At 39.5% G+C, this 18,922-nt stretch overlaps 1 protein-coding gene across 4 annotated transcripts in view; it reads left to right on the forward strand.

Annotated features, from left to right (window-relative positions):
* CDH12 (cadherin 12) overlaps positions 1-18,922 on the forward strand; it is a 2,479,035-nt gene that overhangs the window by 2,080,843 nt on the left and 379,270 nt on the right. The window lies entirely within an intron of this gene.

Here is an 18,922-nt window from a genome sequence, read left to right on the forward strand (position 1 = left end):
GACAATAAGGCCATCGTGGAAAAATTAAATGATTTCTTTGCTTCGGTATTTACTGAAGAGGACGTTGGGGAGATACCCATTCCAGAGAAGGTTTTCATGGGTAATGATTCAGATGGACTGAACCAAATCACGGTGAACCTAGAAGATGTGGTAGGCCTGATTGACAAACTGAAGAGTAGTAAATCACCTGGACCATATGGTATACACCCAAGGGTTCTGAAGGAAATAAAAAATGAAATTTCATATCTATTATTAAAAATTTATAACCTATCATTAAAATCATCCAGGGCTCCAGGGGCGATCCAGGAAACTACAGACCAGTTAGCCTGACTTCAGTGCCAGGAAAAATAGTGGAAAGTGTTCTAAATATATGAAAATCACAGAACATATAGAAAGACATGGTTTAATGGAACAAAGTCAGCATGGCTTTACCCAAGGCAAGTCTTGCCTCACAAATGTGCTTCATATTTTTGAAGGAGTTAATAAACATGTAGATAAAATGGTAGATGTAGTGTATTTGGATTTTCAGAAGGCATTTGACAAAGTTCCTCTTGAGAAGTTTCTAGGAAAAGTAAAAAGTCATAGGATAGGTGGCGATGTCCTTTCATGGATTACAAATGGCTAAAAGGCAGGAAACAGAGAGTAGGATTAAATGGACAATTTTCTCAGTGGAGGGGAGTGGGCAGTGGAGTGCCTCAGGGATCTGTATTGGGACCCTTCCTTTTCAATATATTTATAAATGATCTGGAAAGGAATAAGATGAGTGAGATAAATAAATTTGCAGATGATACAAAATTATTCAGAGAAGTTAAATCACAAGGGGATTCAGATAAATTGCAGGAAGATCTTGTGAGACTGAGAAATTGGGCATCCAAATGGCAGATAAAATTTAATGTGGATAAGTGCAAGGTAGATGCATATAGGGAAAAATAACCCATGCTATAGTTACACAATATTAGGTTCCATATTAGGTGCTACCACCCAAGAAAGAGATCTAGGCGTCATAGTGGATAACAGATTTAAATCGTCGGTTCAGTGTGCTGCGGCAGTCAAAAAAGCAAACAGAATGTTGGCCATTATTAGAAAGGGAATGGTGAATAAAACGGAAAATGTCATAATGCCTCTGTATCGCTCCATGGTGAGACCACACCTTGAATACTGTGTACAATTCTGGTCGCCGCATCTCAAAAAAGATATAATTGCGATGGAGAAGGTACAGAGAATGGGAACCAAAGTGATAAAGGGGATGGAAAGACGAAAGAGGTTAGGATATTGGTCTGACCCAATATGGCATGTTCTTATGTAACAGCATATTAAAATGAGGATTTACCAAGCACACTCTAAATATCATAGCATGCTCGCCCTCCATGTTATTTAACTGATGCATACTAACAGAATGCTATGCAATACCTCATTCAGACTGGTGTTAACGCACTAACATGAGTCTATTACTTAAAGAGAAGTTAAATAACATGACCACGCTAAGCTAACTGAAAGCAGACAGTCTTAAAAATGGCAGCCATGGCTGAGAGCTAACACTGACAACTGTACCCATAGGCCCTTGGGTATGGATACACTTGATCACAGTTCTCTTTGCCCCCAAAAAATAAAGCTAAAATTCAGTTTTTGAGGAATTCTTACACACAATCACACCACAAACAATGTCTTCCCAAAGTAAACATATCACAAAATGCCCTTCAAGCATTGCTCCACACAGATTTCATACTGGTATGGAAACAGAAAGGCTCCAACGTGTTGCCATGGTTCTCAGAAACATTTCAGTCCTTGCTGTAGTTGCACTGGCAAATGAGCACAGCCAGCATTTAAATGCATGTCTATAAAGAATGGTGTTTGTGGGATATCCAGCACTATTTCCTAGCTAATCCTGAAAGCAGACGGCCTCATTCCAGCAGGTCACCCTCTAGGGCCAAGTGATTTGCCAGTGGATAACCCCCAGTCCTTTCCCCACACCCCTCTCCAAGGGGAAGCAAATTTTCACAGGGTGTCAGCAAGACAGGGGAAACAAAGAGGATTGGGAGAGAATGAAGAATAGAAGGAGATGACACAGGGAATAGAGCAAAGTACTTCAAATACAAATCCTTTTTTACCACAAGGCAATAGGCTACCAGAGAACAAAGGTCTTTGCTGTTATTCACATTATTATAGTGGCCAAAGACCATCAATGGCATTCAGAGATGAGGCTGAACTGCAGTCTGAGCCTTAAAATGTTTTCTTTACTTGTCCGGTTGCTATGAGTTTTGACTGACTAGCAGATTGGGCAATAGATCCAGTGTGGTGCCTAGAAGAAAGATTGGCCATAGAGGGCTTGAATGGTCAGATTCTGGTGCTCTTCTGAATCAATGGCTAGATTTATCTCTGCCCCCTTGTATGTTCCCTTCCGCTCTAACCACGTCCTCTTAAGCCCCACTTTGAATTTGGGTTATAGAAGCCTGCACATTTCTGATCTCCATAGTGGATCTTCCTCCACTGCTGTTGTTGTTTTGCCTCAAGGCTCTTTCCTGGTCCCATGTTTCCTCTCTCTTCATCCTCTTTCACATGATTCTCTGATCTCCTCCAGTGACTTTCAATGCCATCTTTATGCCAGTAACTCTCAGTTCTGCTGCAGTGTGCCTGAACTTTCATTAAGAGTTAAAAGTCCAAAATCTCAGTCTACTTGTCTCCAGGGGAGATCCGGGAAATTACAGACCGGTTAACCTGACTTCAGTGCCAGGAAAAATAGTGGAAAGTGTTCTAAACATCAAAATCACAGAACATTTAGAAAGACATGGTTTAATGGAACAAAGTCAGCATGTCTTTACCCAAGGCAAGTCTTGCCTCACAAATCTGCTTCACTTTTTTGAAGGAGTTAATAAACATGTGGATAAAGCTGAACCAGTAGATGTAGTATATTTGGATTTTCAGAAGGTGATTGGCAAAGTTCCTCATGAGAGGCTTCTAGGAAAAGTAAAAAGTCATGGGATAGGTGGCAATGTCCTTTCATGGATTACAAACTGGCTAAAAGACAGGAAAAAGAGAGTAGGATTAAATGGACAATTTTCTCAGTGGAAGGGAGTGGGCAGTGGAGTGCCTCAGGGATCTGTACTGGGACCCTTACTTTTCAATATATTTATAAATGATCTGGAAAGAAATACGACGAGTGAGGTAATCAAATTTGCAGATGATACAAAATTGTTCAGAGTAGTTAAATCACAAGCAGATTGTGATAAATTGCAGGAAGACCTCGTGAAGCTGGAAAATTGGGCATCTAAATGGCAGATTAAATTTAATATGGACAAGTGCAAGGTGATGCATATAGGGAAAAATAACCCATGCTATAGTTACACAATGTTAGGTTCCATATTAGGTGCTACTACCCAAGAAAGAGATCTAGGCGTCATAGTGGATAACACATTGAAATCATCGGTTCAGTGTGCTGCGGCAGTCAAAAAAGCAAACAGAATGTTGGGAATTATTAGAAAGGGAATGGTGAATAAAACGGAAAATGTCATAATGCCTCTGTATCCCTCCATGGTGAGACCGCACCTTGAATATTGTGTACAATTCCTTCTCCGCATCTCAAAAAAGATATAATTGCGATGGAGATGGTACAGAGAAGGGCTACCAAAATTATAAAGGGAATGGAACAGCTCCCCTATGAGGAAAGACTAAAGAGGTTAGGACTTTTCAGCTTGGAGAAGAGATGGCTGAGGAGGGATATGATAGAGGTGTTTAAAATCATGAGAGGTCTAGAACGGGTAGATGTGAATCGTTTTTTTTACTCTTTCGGATAATAGAAAGACTAGGGGCACTCCATGAAGTTGGCATGTGGCACATTTAAAACCAATCGGAGAAAGTTCTTTTTCACTCAACGCACAATTAAACTCTGGAATTTGTTGCCAGAGGATGTGGTTAGTGCAGTTAGTATAGCTGTGTTTAAAAAAAGATTGGATAAGTTCTTGGACGAGAAGTCCATTCCCTGCTATTAATTAAATTGACTTAGATAACCACCACTATTACTAGCAACGGTAACATGGAATAGACTTAGTTTTTGGGTACTTGCCGGGTTCTTATGGCTGGATTGGCCACTGTTGGAACAGGATGCTGGGTTTGATGGACCCTTGGTCTGACCCAGTATTGCATGTTCTTATGTTCTTATCATCTGAATGTCCCATCACATTTATTTATTCATTTTATATTTACATTTAATATAAGATTTTATGTTTATTTAATAAATAAATACAAATGTACTTTTTCTGTGTAACATCACAAGAATCCGTGTCTTACTTTTTGAACACACTGCCAAAATCATTTTCCTGCCTTTCTCCTCACTTCCTGCATAGACTATTGGAACATTTTCCTCAAGGTCTACTCTAGTGTCTATTTGAAACACAGCTATTTTGCTTATTTTCCTCCAATCTCATAATGACCACATAAATCCCCTTTTCAATGCAGTGCATTGCCTTCCTGTCTACTTCCATATACATTTTCAGCTTCTTCTATTCACCTATAAGTGCTTTCTCTCTTCATCTTCTATTCACCTATAAGTGCTTTCTCTCTTCAACTCTTTATTACCTATCCACTCTTTTCTCCTTGTATGCAACTACAGTCCTTGAATGCCACATACCAGTTTGGTTTACAGGATATCTGAAAGGATCTGTTGCCAAGTGCTCCTCCAGCCTGCAGATGGTGCTATGAGCCACTTAAACTGACTATCTAATCCTTTGAGCTCTGTGCTCCTCACTTCCACATGATGGCCATCTTGTTTTCTGTTTAGGCTTGTATTTACACTCAGGCAGTCTCAGCATCCAGTTGCCAGAGCTTGGTCCTATCTTCTGACACCCGTATTCTGGCTTCATTCCTGAATCCAGAAGACTGAATTATCTTCAGCTTCTATTTTCAACTCTTCTATTTGTTTTCCTTCCTGGGCTTCATGATTTCTGGTTTGTTCCAAACCTCTCCTTCCCTGTTTGTGCTTAGGCGAAAGGCTTTCTATCTGTGGTAGCCTGGATTTGACTCCCCTGGCCCTCAGCCACTCATTCTTGAGGCAACTCACAGATGAAACCATAGCAATATCTACATTGAATATTCATAAGAAACATTTGCATGTACTGATATTCATTGTGGATATCCTTAAAACCTGACCAACTTATGATACTCGAGAACCAGAGTTGTCTACCCCTGCTGTATGCTCTTCCTCATGACCTTTGTCATTGGACTAGTTATTATCTGTGCATTTCTCATTACCATCTCCAGAATCCACACCTTCCACTTTGCTGTAACTTATGCTTAGAATATTATTTTTGAGTTGGTACATGAACTCTATCCTGGAAAACAACTTTTTTTTTACAACACTATCAGAACTTAAACCATGGGCCTCCCCAATCAAACCCTTTAACAATGTTTATTATAGTAAATATATTTCCTCAAGTCCTTTGTCTTGTGTTTTTTTACTAGATTGCAAGCTCCACAAAGCATAGCGTAGCATAATTATCTTATGTGTATATGCGTGCACTGTATACATCTACTAGTGCTATATGTCTAAGTACTGCTGATTTCCTCATTGCTTTCTGAGTTCAGGGCAAATACATGTTGGTGATAGTATGCAAATCAGGCAGAACGAGGCCTAAAGTGCATGCAGCCATTTTCAACTTTTTGCCTTGGGTTTGCACTGAACATCACGGCCCACATATGATAGGAGAGATTTCCCTATCAATGTCAAGATGTCAAGGACATCAAGCAAGTACTTTGCATATCAATAAAGGGATAATGAGTCTCAGGCATAAGGAAATGAAGCAATTACTGTATTTCATGACTTAGAACAGGGTGGGTACAATTATCTTCATTATATGGTCATCTGGAGGCAATTTACCTCTGCTCTTGCACCTTAACTGTCCCCTTCTGGGAGTTAATTTAACAAAATGAATGTACTGGTCAGTCTGAATTAGCTATTCACCTCCATACTGCTCCCAGTGGTAAAATGGATACATCAACCTCGCTGTTCATCAAAAGTCTGCACAAAATTTCTGTGAAACACAATAAAAAATCTCTCCAGTTTTAATGGATATTGAACTTCCATTTATACACTGATGTGTCAGTAGGGACACATGCTACTGCCATGATACATTACTGCAACCCATATCTCACTAATGACCTGATTTACAAAGCTATTTTCCTATAGACACAAAATGGGAAAAAGACCTTAATAAATCGGACCTAAATATCACATTGCATACCACTGTGAATTACTGAATAGTGTATAATTAGTAATAAAACAAATCACCTCACTGAGACTGAAAACACATGCCCAATGCCCATTCCCTATTGTGTGTTGTGCTACATAAGTATATAGGGAGTTTTCATAACCCTGACAAGGTCTGTGAGCTGCAGAATAGCTTTCACTTAACTTTCCCTCAAAAGAATTAGAATGGAATTCTTTCCAATTTAATTTCAAATGTATTGAATTGTATGTTTTATAAACATCAGTGCATTTTGATCTCTATTATGGTACAGTAAAATGAAGGTTTCTACCAAATGTGGTTGAATATTTTCATTTTTATAAATTGAAGACACTGCTTGAGGTTGGCAGTGCATTATTTAATAGTATTTTTCTTGTAAAATTCTATTCAGATTATATTGGCACATCTGCTCTGGAAGTCATTCCGATTATGGGTACTGTAATTTTCAGTCTAATGATATATTGGAATTTCTAATTAGAAGGCCACAAAGGACCAGACGATAACATAATAATGTAAATTAATGATTACAATACATTAAAGCAAAATGATTTCCTGCAGACTGCTGCCTGCTATGGACTACCACCTATTGCATGGAGATCATGTGTCAGTATTCAGATAGAAAATATCTTGTGTCCAAGCAGGCAGGGAATTATCTTTTTTTTTTCCTCTTTTAATTATATGCTGTATTTCATGCAAAGGAAGGGATGGAACTCCATTTCTTGACACTTAGCAAATTGCTCAGTGATAGGAATCAATTGGAGTCTATGAACAACTAATACTGTGTAAGAAAGGACATTGCCTGAATGCATTTCAGTTTATGAAATATTTCAGGTCTTTATTTCATCTTCTGTGGATTCCTAGTCCTAGAGCATACACATTTATATAGCTTCCCAATTAAAAAAAAATATATATATACACATATATAACTGAGCTATTTTACAAGAACCAGAATTTCATTTCACAATACATGTTTACAAGGCTGCTGTAACAACTAATAAACCAGGCTGTTGAGGCATCAAGGACTAACCTATTAATGCACATGGCTTCTTTTGATTGCGGTCCAGCTGTCATGGCTTGGAGTGTTAAAACCAGATTTGACAAAGAGTCAGCAGTGGAGCCGGCAAAATCTTTTATATAGTCCGAAGCACATCTGAGGAAATCTGACAAATAATCTTGAGTAGTGAATTACTGCATGAAGAGTCTCAGTCCTAAGACATGCTATACAAGATGAAAACCCAAGTGCAGGAAGAGAGAGGAAAAATAATAATAATAATAATAATAAAAACATTCAAATCCAGATAGCAATTATAGAAAGCTGTGATAGGTGTGGATGACAGTTCATCTGAAAACATCCCATGTTATAATGAACAGTAATGGAGCTGTCTCCAGCCATTAAAGAGTTATGTAGAACGAACATTTTTATATATAAATTCTGTCACATCATTCTGGTTCAGTAAAGTGAACAAAAACATCAGCGCAACGGAGTGATGGAGCAGCAGTAATCATTTTAGTAGTAATGGTAATGTGGATTAAAATAGCACCCTACATTCATATACCAAATGTCCACTTGAAATAAGGCTTCTTTGTGTGCAATACTGGGCATGTGAAATAAATTGACACACAAATTATGGCTGGTGGGTGATTTGATGTTTTTCAGATGCCAGCTCAAATCATGGCTGTTCACGTAATACTTATATGGCTGAATTAAACTTGAGCTTGGCTTCAGAGAAGTGGCTAGAAGGTACATATTATTCTTATTTTGTTTTAGGTTTTAGCGTCTGTCCATTCTATCAGTGAAGGACAATTTATCTTGTATTAAGTGTTGGGCAGTTTTTTATGCTACCCTGTTCTAGAGGGGGTGCTATATAGTGAATTATGGATAGTATTCATTTTATATAGAAGGTTATGGTGTTTGAATGGGTTAGGTTGGGATGATTATATGGGATTTTTCTTTTATGGATGTAACAGAGAAAACTTTTAATTGTTGTTTTTGATTGCATGTATTATTTATCCTTTCTATTGTCTTATTTTGTAACAGTATTTTGGGATTGACCTTATAACTTGTTTTGAGTGTCTCCACAGAAGGCCGAGTAATAATAAATATAATAAATAAAATCTCACCTATGCTTAACTACTAATTTTTCTAGAGACGTGAAGAGACATTCTTGGATTGGGAGTGGCCTAACAGCAAATTTTGGGCCTGATTTTCAAAAAGATTTACACCCAGAAATCTTGGTTTCTGCCTGTAAGCCTTCATTTGAAAATCAGTTTGGAGGACTACATGAGTAACTATTCATGCAGAACACAATTTTCCTTGTACTTTTATGTGCAGGTTAAGTGTAGGGTGGAATTGGGCCGTGTTAGGTACAGTGAAAGGATTTACGTGTCCACTTTTTCAAAATTCTGGATGGAAATCTACCAGCACAAAATTACAGCTGCTCTTGAGCAGATGCAGCTTTGTGTATACTTAAAGGCAGATTTAAAAGCGTTGCTCGCGCAAAAACAGCCCTATATACCAGTATGTGGGCCACGCGCAAGCAACGCAAATTTTAAAAAGCCTGGAAGTATGTATGTACATACCTGTGTGTGCATCAAGAATAAGGAGGCAGAAAAGGGGCGGGGCCAAGACTTACCCAAATTTTGAAAAGGCTTTTGAGCCTCTGTTAGAGAGACAATCTGACACTATATATATATATCTCCTACTGTAAAAGGGGCACTTTCATCTCAGGTTGGGCTTTAGAGGGGCATTATTACATTGGTCTGCCTAGGGCACAAGCGTCTGTAGACCCTTATAACACCCCCCCCCCCCCCTAAAGCTCACCCTGAGTTGAAAGTCACCCCTCTTACAGTGGGAGATATATAGTGTCAGATTGCTTCTCTAACAGAGACTCATTTTCTCTCTCTCTCTCTCAGAGTCTAAAAGCTGCACACATACACACAGCAGCAATATTTTAAATGATACGCTACCTGCAGATTTTCAAAGCAGATTTATGTACAGAGATATTCACTTTGAAAATTGAAACCAAAGTCTGCAAGTAAAATGTACCCGTAGATTTTAGCTTGACAAGAGCCTATAAAAATTACCCTCCTCCAGAGCTCAGACTGCATGCAAGCTTCCAGAGGGAATTAAATATGAATGCTACTTATTCAGTTACAGCAGAGAGAAAGGGAAGCTCATAGTGATACAGTGTGGAAAACCTTATGCATGTCATTTTAAATGGAGGTTACGATGTGATTTATAAAATATGATGGTAGAATATCATTCCTCTCCCCAATTTCCAAGAATTTTATTAATATACCTAACATTTTGATAGCAACTTGGGAGTAATTGTCTCCTCTCTAGGAAAAGTAACTTTTTTGTTTTTTAATTTCACCTACACCAGGACACTTTACAACATATTACATACAAGTACAACATAATTGGGTTCCTGAGGCCTCATCTAAAGTATGTGTTCAGTGCTGGAGCCCTTATCTCAAAAGAGACAGAGACAGGATGGAGGTGGTTCAGAGAAAGGTGACTAAAATGATTTGGGGTCAGTATCAAAAGATCTATGAGGAGAGGCTGGAGGATCTGAATATGTTTACCTTGGAAGAGAGGAGATGCAAGGGTGATATGATATAGATACAGATACCTGAAAGGCTTTAATGATGTACAAATGTCAAACCTTTTCAGTTGAAAAGAAATCAGTAGAACTTGAGCTCACGAAATGAAGCTCCAGGGAGGATATCTCAGAACCAACATCATAAAATATTTCTTCACAGAGAGGGTGGTGAATGCCTGGAATGTCCTTCCGGAGGAGGTGGTTAAAATGAAAATTTTCAAATAACTCAAAGTGGCATGGGACAAACACTGTGGATCTCTAAAAGCTAGATGATGGAAATGAAGAAAAGGATGCTGATGTGGCTGTTAGTACCCTTAACCAATAAGCCTTGATACTGTTGATGTAAATCAACATTGCTCTCTGCTTAAATGGCAGGGGGAAAAGGGGAATTATATTCAGATAGCAACCAATGAGGATCTCGACTTTTACAGTCTGGGGAACTAATAAGCATGGGGGTAGCTTGCTGATGTGGCTATTTCTACTCTTAACCAATAAGTCTTGATACTGTTGATGCAACTCCAACTCTGCTCTCTTCTTCAAAGGCAAAGGGAAAAGGAGAATTTGGATTCAGATGAACTAGGTCTTCAGGCTTCATTGAGAGGGAGATTGCCCCGTGCGTCTGTTCCTTCAATATCGCCCGGAAAATGAATGAGGAAACCGTGCTGGAAACCATCCAATAATTTATCCACTACTTTTCTCTTGGGATATATATTAAGCCATCACCTCATGGCATCCAGTTTTATGGGTGATGGTGCTAAAGAAAAAAGATTATCTTCATTTAAGCCTGCTATTACTCCCTCCGTTATTCTTATTTGGACATTTCGTAGCTGGGTGAGGGGTGAGACAGATAGAACAGGCATGCTTGAACTTAGTCTTGAAAACCACAAGATGACTTGCTATACTGCCAACAGGTGCCGTTGCTAGGTGCGCTGGTGGTGGCCTGCCCCAGCAGTGTGGTTTCTTGCTCCACCTTGACTGAATGCCGACTGGTGGCGCCGGTGTCCGCAGCTTTACTTTTCATCTGTCTCAGCTAGAGACCGACATTCTGTGTTCCCCATGACATATGGCGATTCTCTGCCATCTTTTCTCTGAACAACTCATCATAATTTAGCCAGGCCCAACTGTTGTACTCTCAATAGGCTTCCAGAATGGTGTCTACATAGCTCAGCTCATCATCCATAGGAAATCCCTCGTCCAATTAGTGATGTTACGTGGGACAGGCTTGTGCCTCTGGTCATGCTTGTTATTCATCTTCCTGTTTCCTCCTTGCCTTTATCCTTCCATAATTCTGAAAATATCGATAGGGGTCTGCTTTTTAATCTTTTTTCAAAGAGACCTGGGGATACTCTCCCAAAGCTGGGATAGGGACGTCAGCACTGGGGGCCCTCTTGATGAATCCACTGTGCTGTCGGTCCCTCCTTGGTCCTTATCCAATGATGATTCAGACGATGAGGACCCTGATGATGAACTGTGAGAGCTTGACCCTGAACAGGCCTTCTGCCTGGATTTCTTCTTTCGCTTGGCCCCTTTTTTAGTTCTCTCACCCTTATCAGTGCCTGTTTTTTTGCATGCAACCCCAGCTGCTTCGCCTGCAATTGTACCCTCAGACTCACCTTGGCTGACCCCCGGGTCGGAAGATGGTGCTGATGTCACGCTCGTGTGCTCTGCATCTCGCACTTCACACGATGTAACGTTGGAGCTGGCAAGAGCCAGTTCTGTCATAATCTGCGTTTCCTGATCCGGCGGAAGTGGAACTGGCACTGTTGCATAATCATGCTGCCAAAGTGTACTGACGGGAGGCATGCGGAGCTCCGGGTTGTAGACTCATGAGTGCATTCACCAGTGTGGCAGACTTGGAGGGGCCATGTTCCCATGGTTGTGGTGGCACGACGTAGAACATGCTGCCGTAATGCGCATTCGGCCGCCATGTGGTTGGATATCCAAACACCGTGTGCGCACCCGAATAATTTGGAATCTGAGGGTAAAGCTGAGAGGAAGCCCAGGATGGAAGGGGGGGCCAGTAGGAGCCATGTGGAGAACAGCTGATAACTGGTCCCTGGCATGTAGCATTCCATCCAATAGGTAGTGGCTGCGACACCAGACCGGTGGAGCTGGGTTCATCGCGGGGCAGACTTGCTCGGTTGGGGCCCGGTCCGTCAAGTGACTGTCTGTTTATTTCAGCCGAAGTCCCCATGGTGGCTCCTTCATTGGGAGGATACTGTTGTTGTCTTGCTACAGGCACGTCATGCCCTCCAGAGCGTGATAACTCTATGGAAATGGGAGTAATAGCCTTGGTGGGGGGAAGGGGCAGAATCAGACCTTCTGCCTATCTAATGGTGGGGTCCACTGGATATGGAAGCTGCACTGGCTCGGACGCCCTCGAGCATTTCGATCTTTTTAGGGCCCCTCCCGCGGCCCATCAGTGCCCGCGTGTCTCGGGCTTGGCCATATTAGAATCCACGCATTGCAAAGCCCACCGCTGAAGACCGTGACCTCCCCCCTGCAAAGGGATGCGTTTGTCTCTCTCTTCTCTTTTTTCTTTCTTTTTTTTTTTTTTTATTAGGGCTAGATAAAGTGCTGAGCAGCCAGCACTTCCCTCAAGTAGGAGGTATTAACCGACAGCAAACCTGGCTTCCCTGGTTTGCAGTTTGTTGCTCTAGCCTCTAAGCTACTCCTCCATGCCGGCACAATACCGGATCAGACATCTGCAAGCCCCTCAATTGATTAACTATTTAAATCATGGCCTCACCACCACCAAACCCCCCCCCCCCAATGAGGAAAACAGTAAAATTTTACTTGCTTACTAGCGCGGCAGCTGCATGCCGTGAGAATTTTGGGTCTAGCAGGGGAGTGCAGCTGTCTATATAACTTTAACTGAAGAAAGGTACATCTTCTATTGGGAAAGTCAGAAGGCTATATTCTTTCACCAAGTATGCAGCTTCAGGAGGGGCAAGCAAGGTACAATGATGGAGGATGGGAACACCTACCTACCCATCCAGATCAGCCAAATCAACCTTAGCAATCCATGGGGTGACAAATGTCACAGCCAAATCATCTTCATATCCCTCTCATGATATTTTTGGGTTTTCATGCCATTTTAGTTAGTGTTCTTTATCCCTTTTCTGGACTTTGGAGCATTCTTACCACTGTGAATGCTGCTTTTCCCTCTCATGGTGCCTTGGGCAGTGGATGCCACTGTCTGTATTGAGTTGAACCTGTATTAGTGCTTTTTGGGGTTCTCCTGCCACTTTTGGTGCTGCTCTCCTTTTTCTCAGGTTGCCTTGGAGTCTTCATGCCACTGTTGTTGGTGTCCTTTGCTGTTTTTTTGGAGCCTTAGTGTCTTTTTTCCACTGTTCATTCTGCTTTCCACTTTTCAAAATGCCATGGGATGTGGATGCCTCTGTTTGGGCTTTTTTGCCCTTCCATGGTTCCTTGAGCTATTCATGTCATTCTTGTTGTCACTTTGTCCCACTCTTCGTATCTGGGAGTGCTCTTAACTCTGCTGCTGATGCCTGCCTGTAAGTTTCACTAAACTTAGATGATAAACTCCAAATTTGTTTTCCATGCACAGGAAGGAGGCTCTAGAACAAAGTGTCATGGGATGAGGGTGCAAGCGGAATAGACTCGAGAGTGATTTAAGAAAATATTTATTTATAGAGAGGGAAATGAATGAGTGGAACAGCCTCCCTATGGAGGTGATGAAGACTGAATTCAGTAAATCATAGAAAAAAACAGAGGTTCTTAGAGGGTGTGGTAGGGATTGTAAAGCTGAATAATTGGTGTGAATCAGCAGACTAAATAGGCCCTGTGGTCTTTTTCTGAACTCACATTTCCTTATTTCTATGGTTTTTAGCTAAAATAAGATGCATTGCTTCACCATTTGACTTTAATGGAAAATGAATGACTGAATGACCTGAAAAAATGAATAATATTTTGGCCCCAGATCATATGAAGTGAAAAGCTGAGCCAAACGAACTGACTGAGAAAGCCAAAATGAAAATATTTTCCACTCACATGCTGATAACATGCAAAATTAATGGATGGTTCTTATTTCCCCTCATAGTATATAATCATGTGAGTTTTATTGTACATTGTTTTGATATACTTATAGAAGAAAGGTGATTACCCAAATGTAATAAACTAATTAACTAACTAATTATTTAACAGTAAATGGGTGGAAATACAAAGTTACACTACCAAATCTAAGACCACTATTTGACCTGTAATGTCTCTACTGAGATGAACCAGGGTGTTATCCACATGTAAAGAAATAGACTGTATGACTCCAATCTTGATCTCTTTCAGCTGCTCTGAATTTTTCAGAGATTTGTTTACATTTTTATTCTTTATTATTTTTGTATCTGGTTTTAGCTCTTACCAAAGAGCTAATAGCGGATAGAAAACATAAGATATAAAATTAAAATACTGACAAAGTCAACATGCAATACATAATACATATGTAGAGCATATCGGTTCATCTTTGAATATCTAACACAGGGTATTTCCATTGTTACTTTGGTGTTTATTACACCAGAAAGATATTAATGTTCCGGCAGCCTTAAAATCATAATGATATTTTCTGGACTTGAAATGTTTAACCTCTGTTTAATATGCACATTGTTATACATTTTCCACAATTGTTAAGAGAGTTACAATTTAAATTTTGTAAACCGTTATGATGGCTTTACCGAATGAGGGTATATAAAACTCAACAAATAAATAAATAAATATCTGTTCTCATATGCAATGAAACAAGATTGGTGTTTTCTGGCAAGAAGGTGGGGTGCTCCATGGATGATCTCAGGCTTGTTGTGGGCAATCAGAATTTCCTCCCAGGGATTAACAACATGGGCTTTTATGAATGGTAAGTTTTGGGGTTCTAAGGAATTTAATCTTTGTATTGTGTAGCTCAAGAGCCTTTGTTTTCATTTGAGCAATTAAAATGTATTTATAGTATTTCCAATCCACACTATTATGCATATTTACAAGCCAGACACTGTATTCTGAATTTGAAACAGCACCGTCCTGGTTTATTTGATGCAGATTCCTTGGATAGTGTGTTGGTTGGCATATGTAATGGCAAAGATAGAATTGCTTACTGATATAAGCTACGTTTAGAGAGACCCGATTTGGAAACAAATAAAATGGCCTTGAACAAAGAAATAGGTAATAATTGTTTGCAGATGGTTTTAAGCACTTGTTTAATGGAATACAAGGGATTTCTATTGATTCTAACCTTCAGGAAATACTATTCAAGATCTTGCATAGGTATTTTGATATTCCAACAGCTTTACAAATGGGTATTCTCAATTCTAATATTTGAGTGATATGTAAAATCAATACGGGGACTTTGACTCAGAATTTTATGCTGTGCATTAAATTACATGATTTGTTGTAATAATATATTAATAGTTTTAGAACATGTAATGAAGATAATGCCTCCTTTTCAAGGTGAAGTGTTAATAGGATCTGTTGCTTAGACTGTGGAATTGTTTGGTATATACAAAAAAGATGTAGTAAATGGAGCTTATACAATTTTATTAGTTGTGCGATGATGTTTGGCTGTATTGATGTATGCTGCTTGTGTTGCATCATCCCAATAAAAGTTAAAAAAAAAAAAATCTTCCAAATGGAACCCATGAGTGAATTCCATAGACTCAGGGCAATATAGGAAAAAGTCCTTCTACCATCCCCACTATCCTAATATCTCTCAAGGAGGGAATCGATAAAAGACATTCCCTGAGGAATGTAAGCCGCTCACCGGGGTATAAAATTGTTTTCAGTCCCTCCGATATGATGGTCTCCATAATTCAGTAGCTTAAAGACCATAGGAAGAAGCTTAAAGTGACATAAAAGTTTGGGAACCATTGTCCTGCAGCTGGAGATTTAGCGATCGTTTTCTGAAGTTTGCACTTTCTCCAATATTGCACTTTCCCTTCAGGTATTCCCACCAACAGGAAAGCTGCAATAGTCCAGCCTGCTGATTAGTAAGACATGGGTAAACACATCTATTTTTTTTTTTTTTTTAGACAAAACTGATTTTAATTGTCTTCAATGATAAAGTTGAAAAAAGGAAAACAAGACTCTGTCACAGACAGAATATGGGACTTCATAGCCAGGCCAGAGTCTCAGCAGCTCTAGGAATCCATACCTGATCTTAGTGATCTAGCCTCTTTTCTTCTCTTAAACTTAGAATTCAAGTTGGCAACTATTCTATTTCAAAGGTAAATAACAAAGGGAGACTGTTGATAATCTTGATGCATGCCATGTGATTAAGAGAAAAGAGATGAGGCCTGCCCATTTGCCCACATCATTGCCAAGATCACAGGCGTTTAATTCATCTCATAAAGTTTTTCTCAAAGTCAAATTTGGGTATAAGCTATAACAAATGCGACCATTCAATCTCATGAGAAGCTTTCTTCAGGTCAAGTGACAGAATATTGAGACTGGCATTATATTCTTTGACAGACTAGAAGATGTTGATTAATCATTAAATATTATGTAACCCATTTTTATTCTTGATAAATCCTGCCTCATCAGAATGTACTGAGAAATAAAAAGCTGCATCTGGATGTTCAACATTTTTTGCCGCAATCTTATTACTGATTAAAGAAATGTGTCTATAATTGGCATAATAATACATCTTCCTTTCCTTAGGAATAATAATGCATATTGTAGTATTATAAAAAAAAAACCACAAGAGATAGGCGATCTTCCTTGCATAAGGACTTCATCGAGCACTTCCAGCAGAACTGAGGTCGCCCAAGTTCTTCATAAGCAGGTAGAGTTCTGCAGGCAAACAATAGGGCTCAGCCACTTTATTGTTTATCATACCTGCAAACACATTCTGAGCGACCTCCAGGGAACTTAGTTTATCTATTAACATCCTCTTTCAAGCATATCCATGCTTGGCAGTCCTTGCTTTCTTGAACCAAAATTTCAGCCTGTGTTATCTGTATATGTGAGGTATACAATGTTCAGTACAATATTTTGTTATCCAACTAGACTTAGCCATTTTATCCCCAGAGCTCACTTTGATGTTATCGATCCTTCTTTTAATTCTTATTCTCTTAAGTTGCCACAGCAATATTTTACTTGCCTTATTGGCAAGCTTGTGAAAAATGTCTTTTTGTCAGCCTCAGATAATGTGCTGTCCAAGAGGAATCTAATGAATTAAGCTCACCTTTTACCCTAATTAGATTTTTCAATATACCATCATCTTTCTTCCTCCTAGCCTCACAAGCTCAGCTTTCAGCACTACAGACTTGGTCTGCATCTATTTTTCCCTAGCTGCAGAGAGGGAAGTAATATGCCCTCACAGCACAGCTTTGGCAGCATCCTATACCATGAGCAAGTTTAGTTCATTATTGTAATTAAAACCCTTTCCAAGCTTCCACAAGCTTCTCTGTAAAATCTGTATCAGTAAGCAGATGTCTATTTATAGAACAATTTCCCTGTGGTGTTTTTTCTGTCAACCTGTCAAGTTCTATGTTAACATGGTCAGATGGCAAAATGGGACCTTTGGTATACCACACAATCACAACATATACATCAGATCACTAGAAATAAACCAAACATCAATATGAGAATACGGTTTGTGCACCTGAGAGAAATGTTTATTCTCCTTTTTCCCGTGCTTCTTAGCCCAGGCGTCAAATAACCCTTGCTCTTTTAATTAAAAGTGTAACGATTTTGTAGTAGGCTTTCTCGCAAGCCTATTTTCCGACTGGTTGGATTAGGGTTTCCCAAACTGGTCCTTGGTGACCCCACAGTCAGTCAGGTGTTCAGGATATCCACAGTGAATATGCATGAGATAAATTTGCATATCATGGAGACTTAGTATATTCAACTATATTTCATTGTGGATACCCTGAAAACCTGACTGGCTGTGAGGAAACCCTGGATTAGGTGGAGAAAGTGTGCAATTAAAATAACACCAAGCAAATCAGCCCCTTCACATATAATTTAAGAAGCCTAAACATTTGTTGTAAAAAAGGAGAAACATCGCTATTTGGCATATAACCATTAGCTAAAGTAACATTGATATCTTTTAGCTTTCCTCTTTATCAACCAGGCTGATCTATCCACTGCTTTGTGACTTCCAACAAGCAGTGCTTTGCAATCAAGATTGTAACCCCTTTTTGCTGGAAGCTAATAAAATACTTGGGTATATAAAGAAAGATTTCACTAGTAGATATATAGAGAGATTATCTCCCTCTATGTCTCTAGTGGGATCCCACCTTGAGCACTGTGTTCAGTCCTGGAGATCGCATCCACAAAATGACATTGACAAAGTAGAGGCAATTTAAAGGTGAGTCAACAAAATAGTATATGATCTGCATTGTAACTTATACTGACAGAGACTAAAGTAGTTAAAGATATACTCTCTAGAAGAAAGAGGGGAAAGGGAAAATATGAAAGAAATATTCAAATGTTTGGTGGGTTTCCATAAGTTATCAGAAAACGGAAACTTCCATAGAATGCAAAGCTCAAAGATATGGGGTCATCATATGAAGCTTATAGAAGGGAAGCTCAAAGAGAAATGTAAAAAAAAATACTTTTAATTGGGAGGAACAAACTTCCATCAGAGATAATAGGAGCCAGAACAGTGGCAGAATTAAAGCATGTGTGGAATAGACCCAAAAGGATATCAGTGGCGAAGGGAGGGAGAAGGCCAGGGATTGAATATGGCCTGCACACACAATAGGCAGGTAGAAATGGGTAGAACAGATAGATAAGTTGACTTCTTCTACCAGCATTTTCTATGAGGCCACCATTCTGTCACTGGCCGGATTGTAAAGTTAGCCGGATAAACTCATCTGGCTAAATTTGGTGGGATATTGGAGGGATTTATTTAATATAGAAAGATAACTTAAAGATAGCCAAGAAAGTTTATCTGGATGACTTTAGAACAGCTCTATGTCACGACCAGAGTTAGCTGGTATAAGTTGCCAGATAATTTTTCTAGATATGCTAACTCCTCTCAGAAGTGCCTGCAGAATGCCCCTAGGTTATCCGACTATATTTTAGCTGAATAGTGACATATCCAGCTAAATGCCTCCAAACATGAACTTCCAGGTTTCT

Source organism: Rhinatrema bivittatum, chromosome 2 (assembly GCF_901001135.1).
Source record: "Rhinatrema bivittatum chromosome 2, aRhiBiv1.1, whole genome shotgun sequence".
Classification (NCBI taxonomy): Eukaryota; Metazoa; Chordata; class Amphibia; order Gymnophiona; family Rhinatrematidae; genus Rhinatrema; species Rhinatrema bivittatum.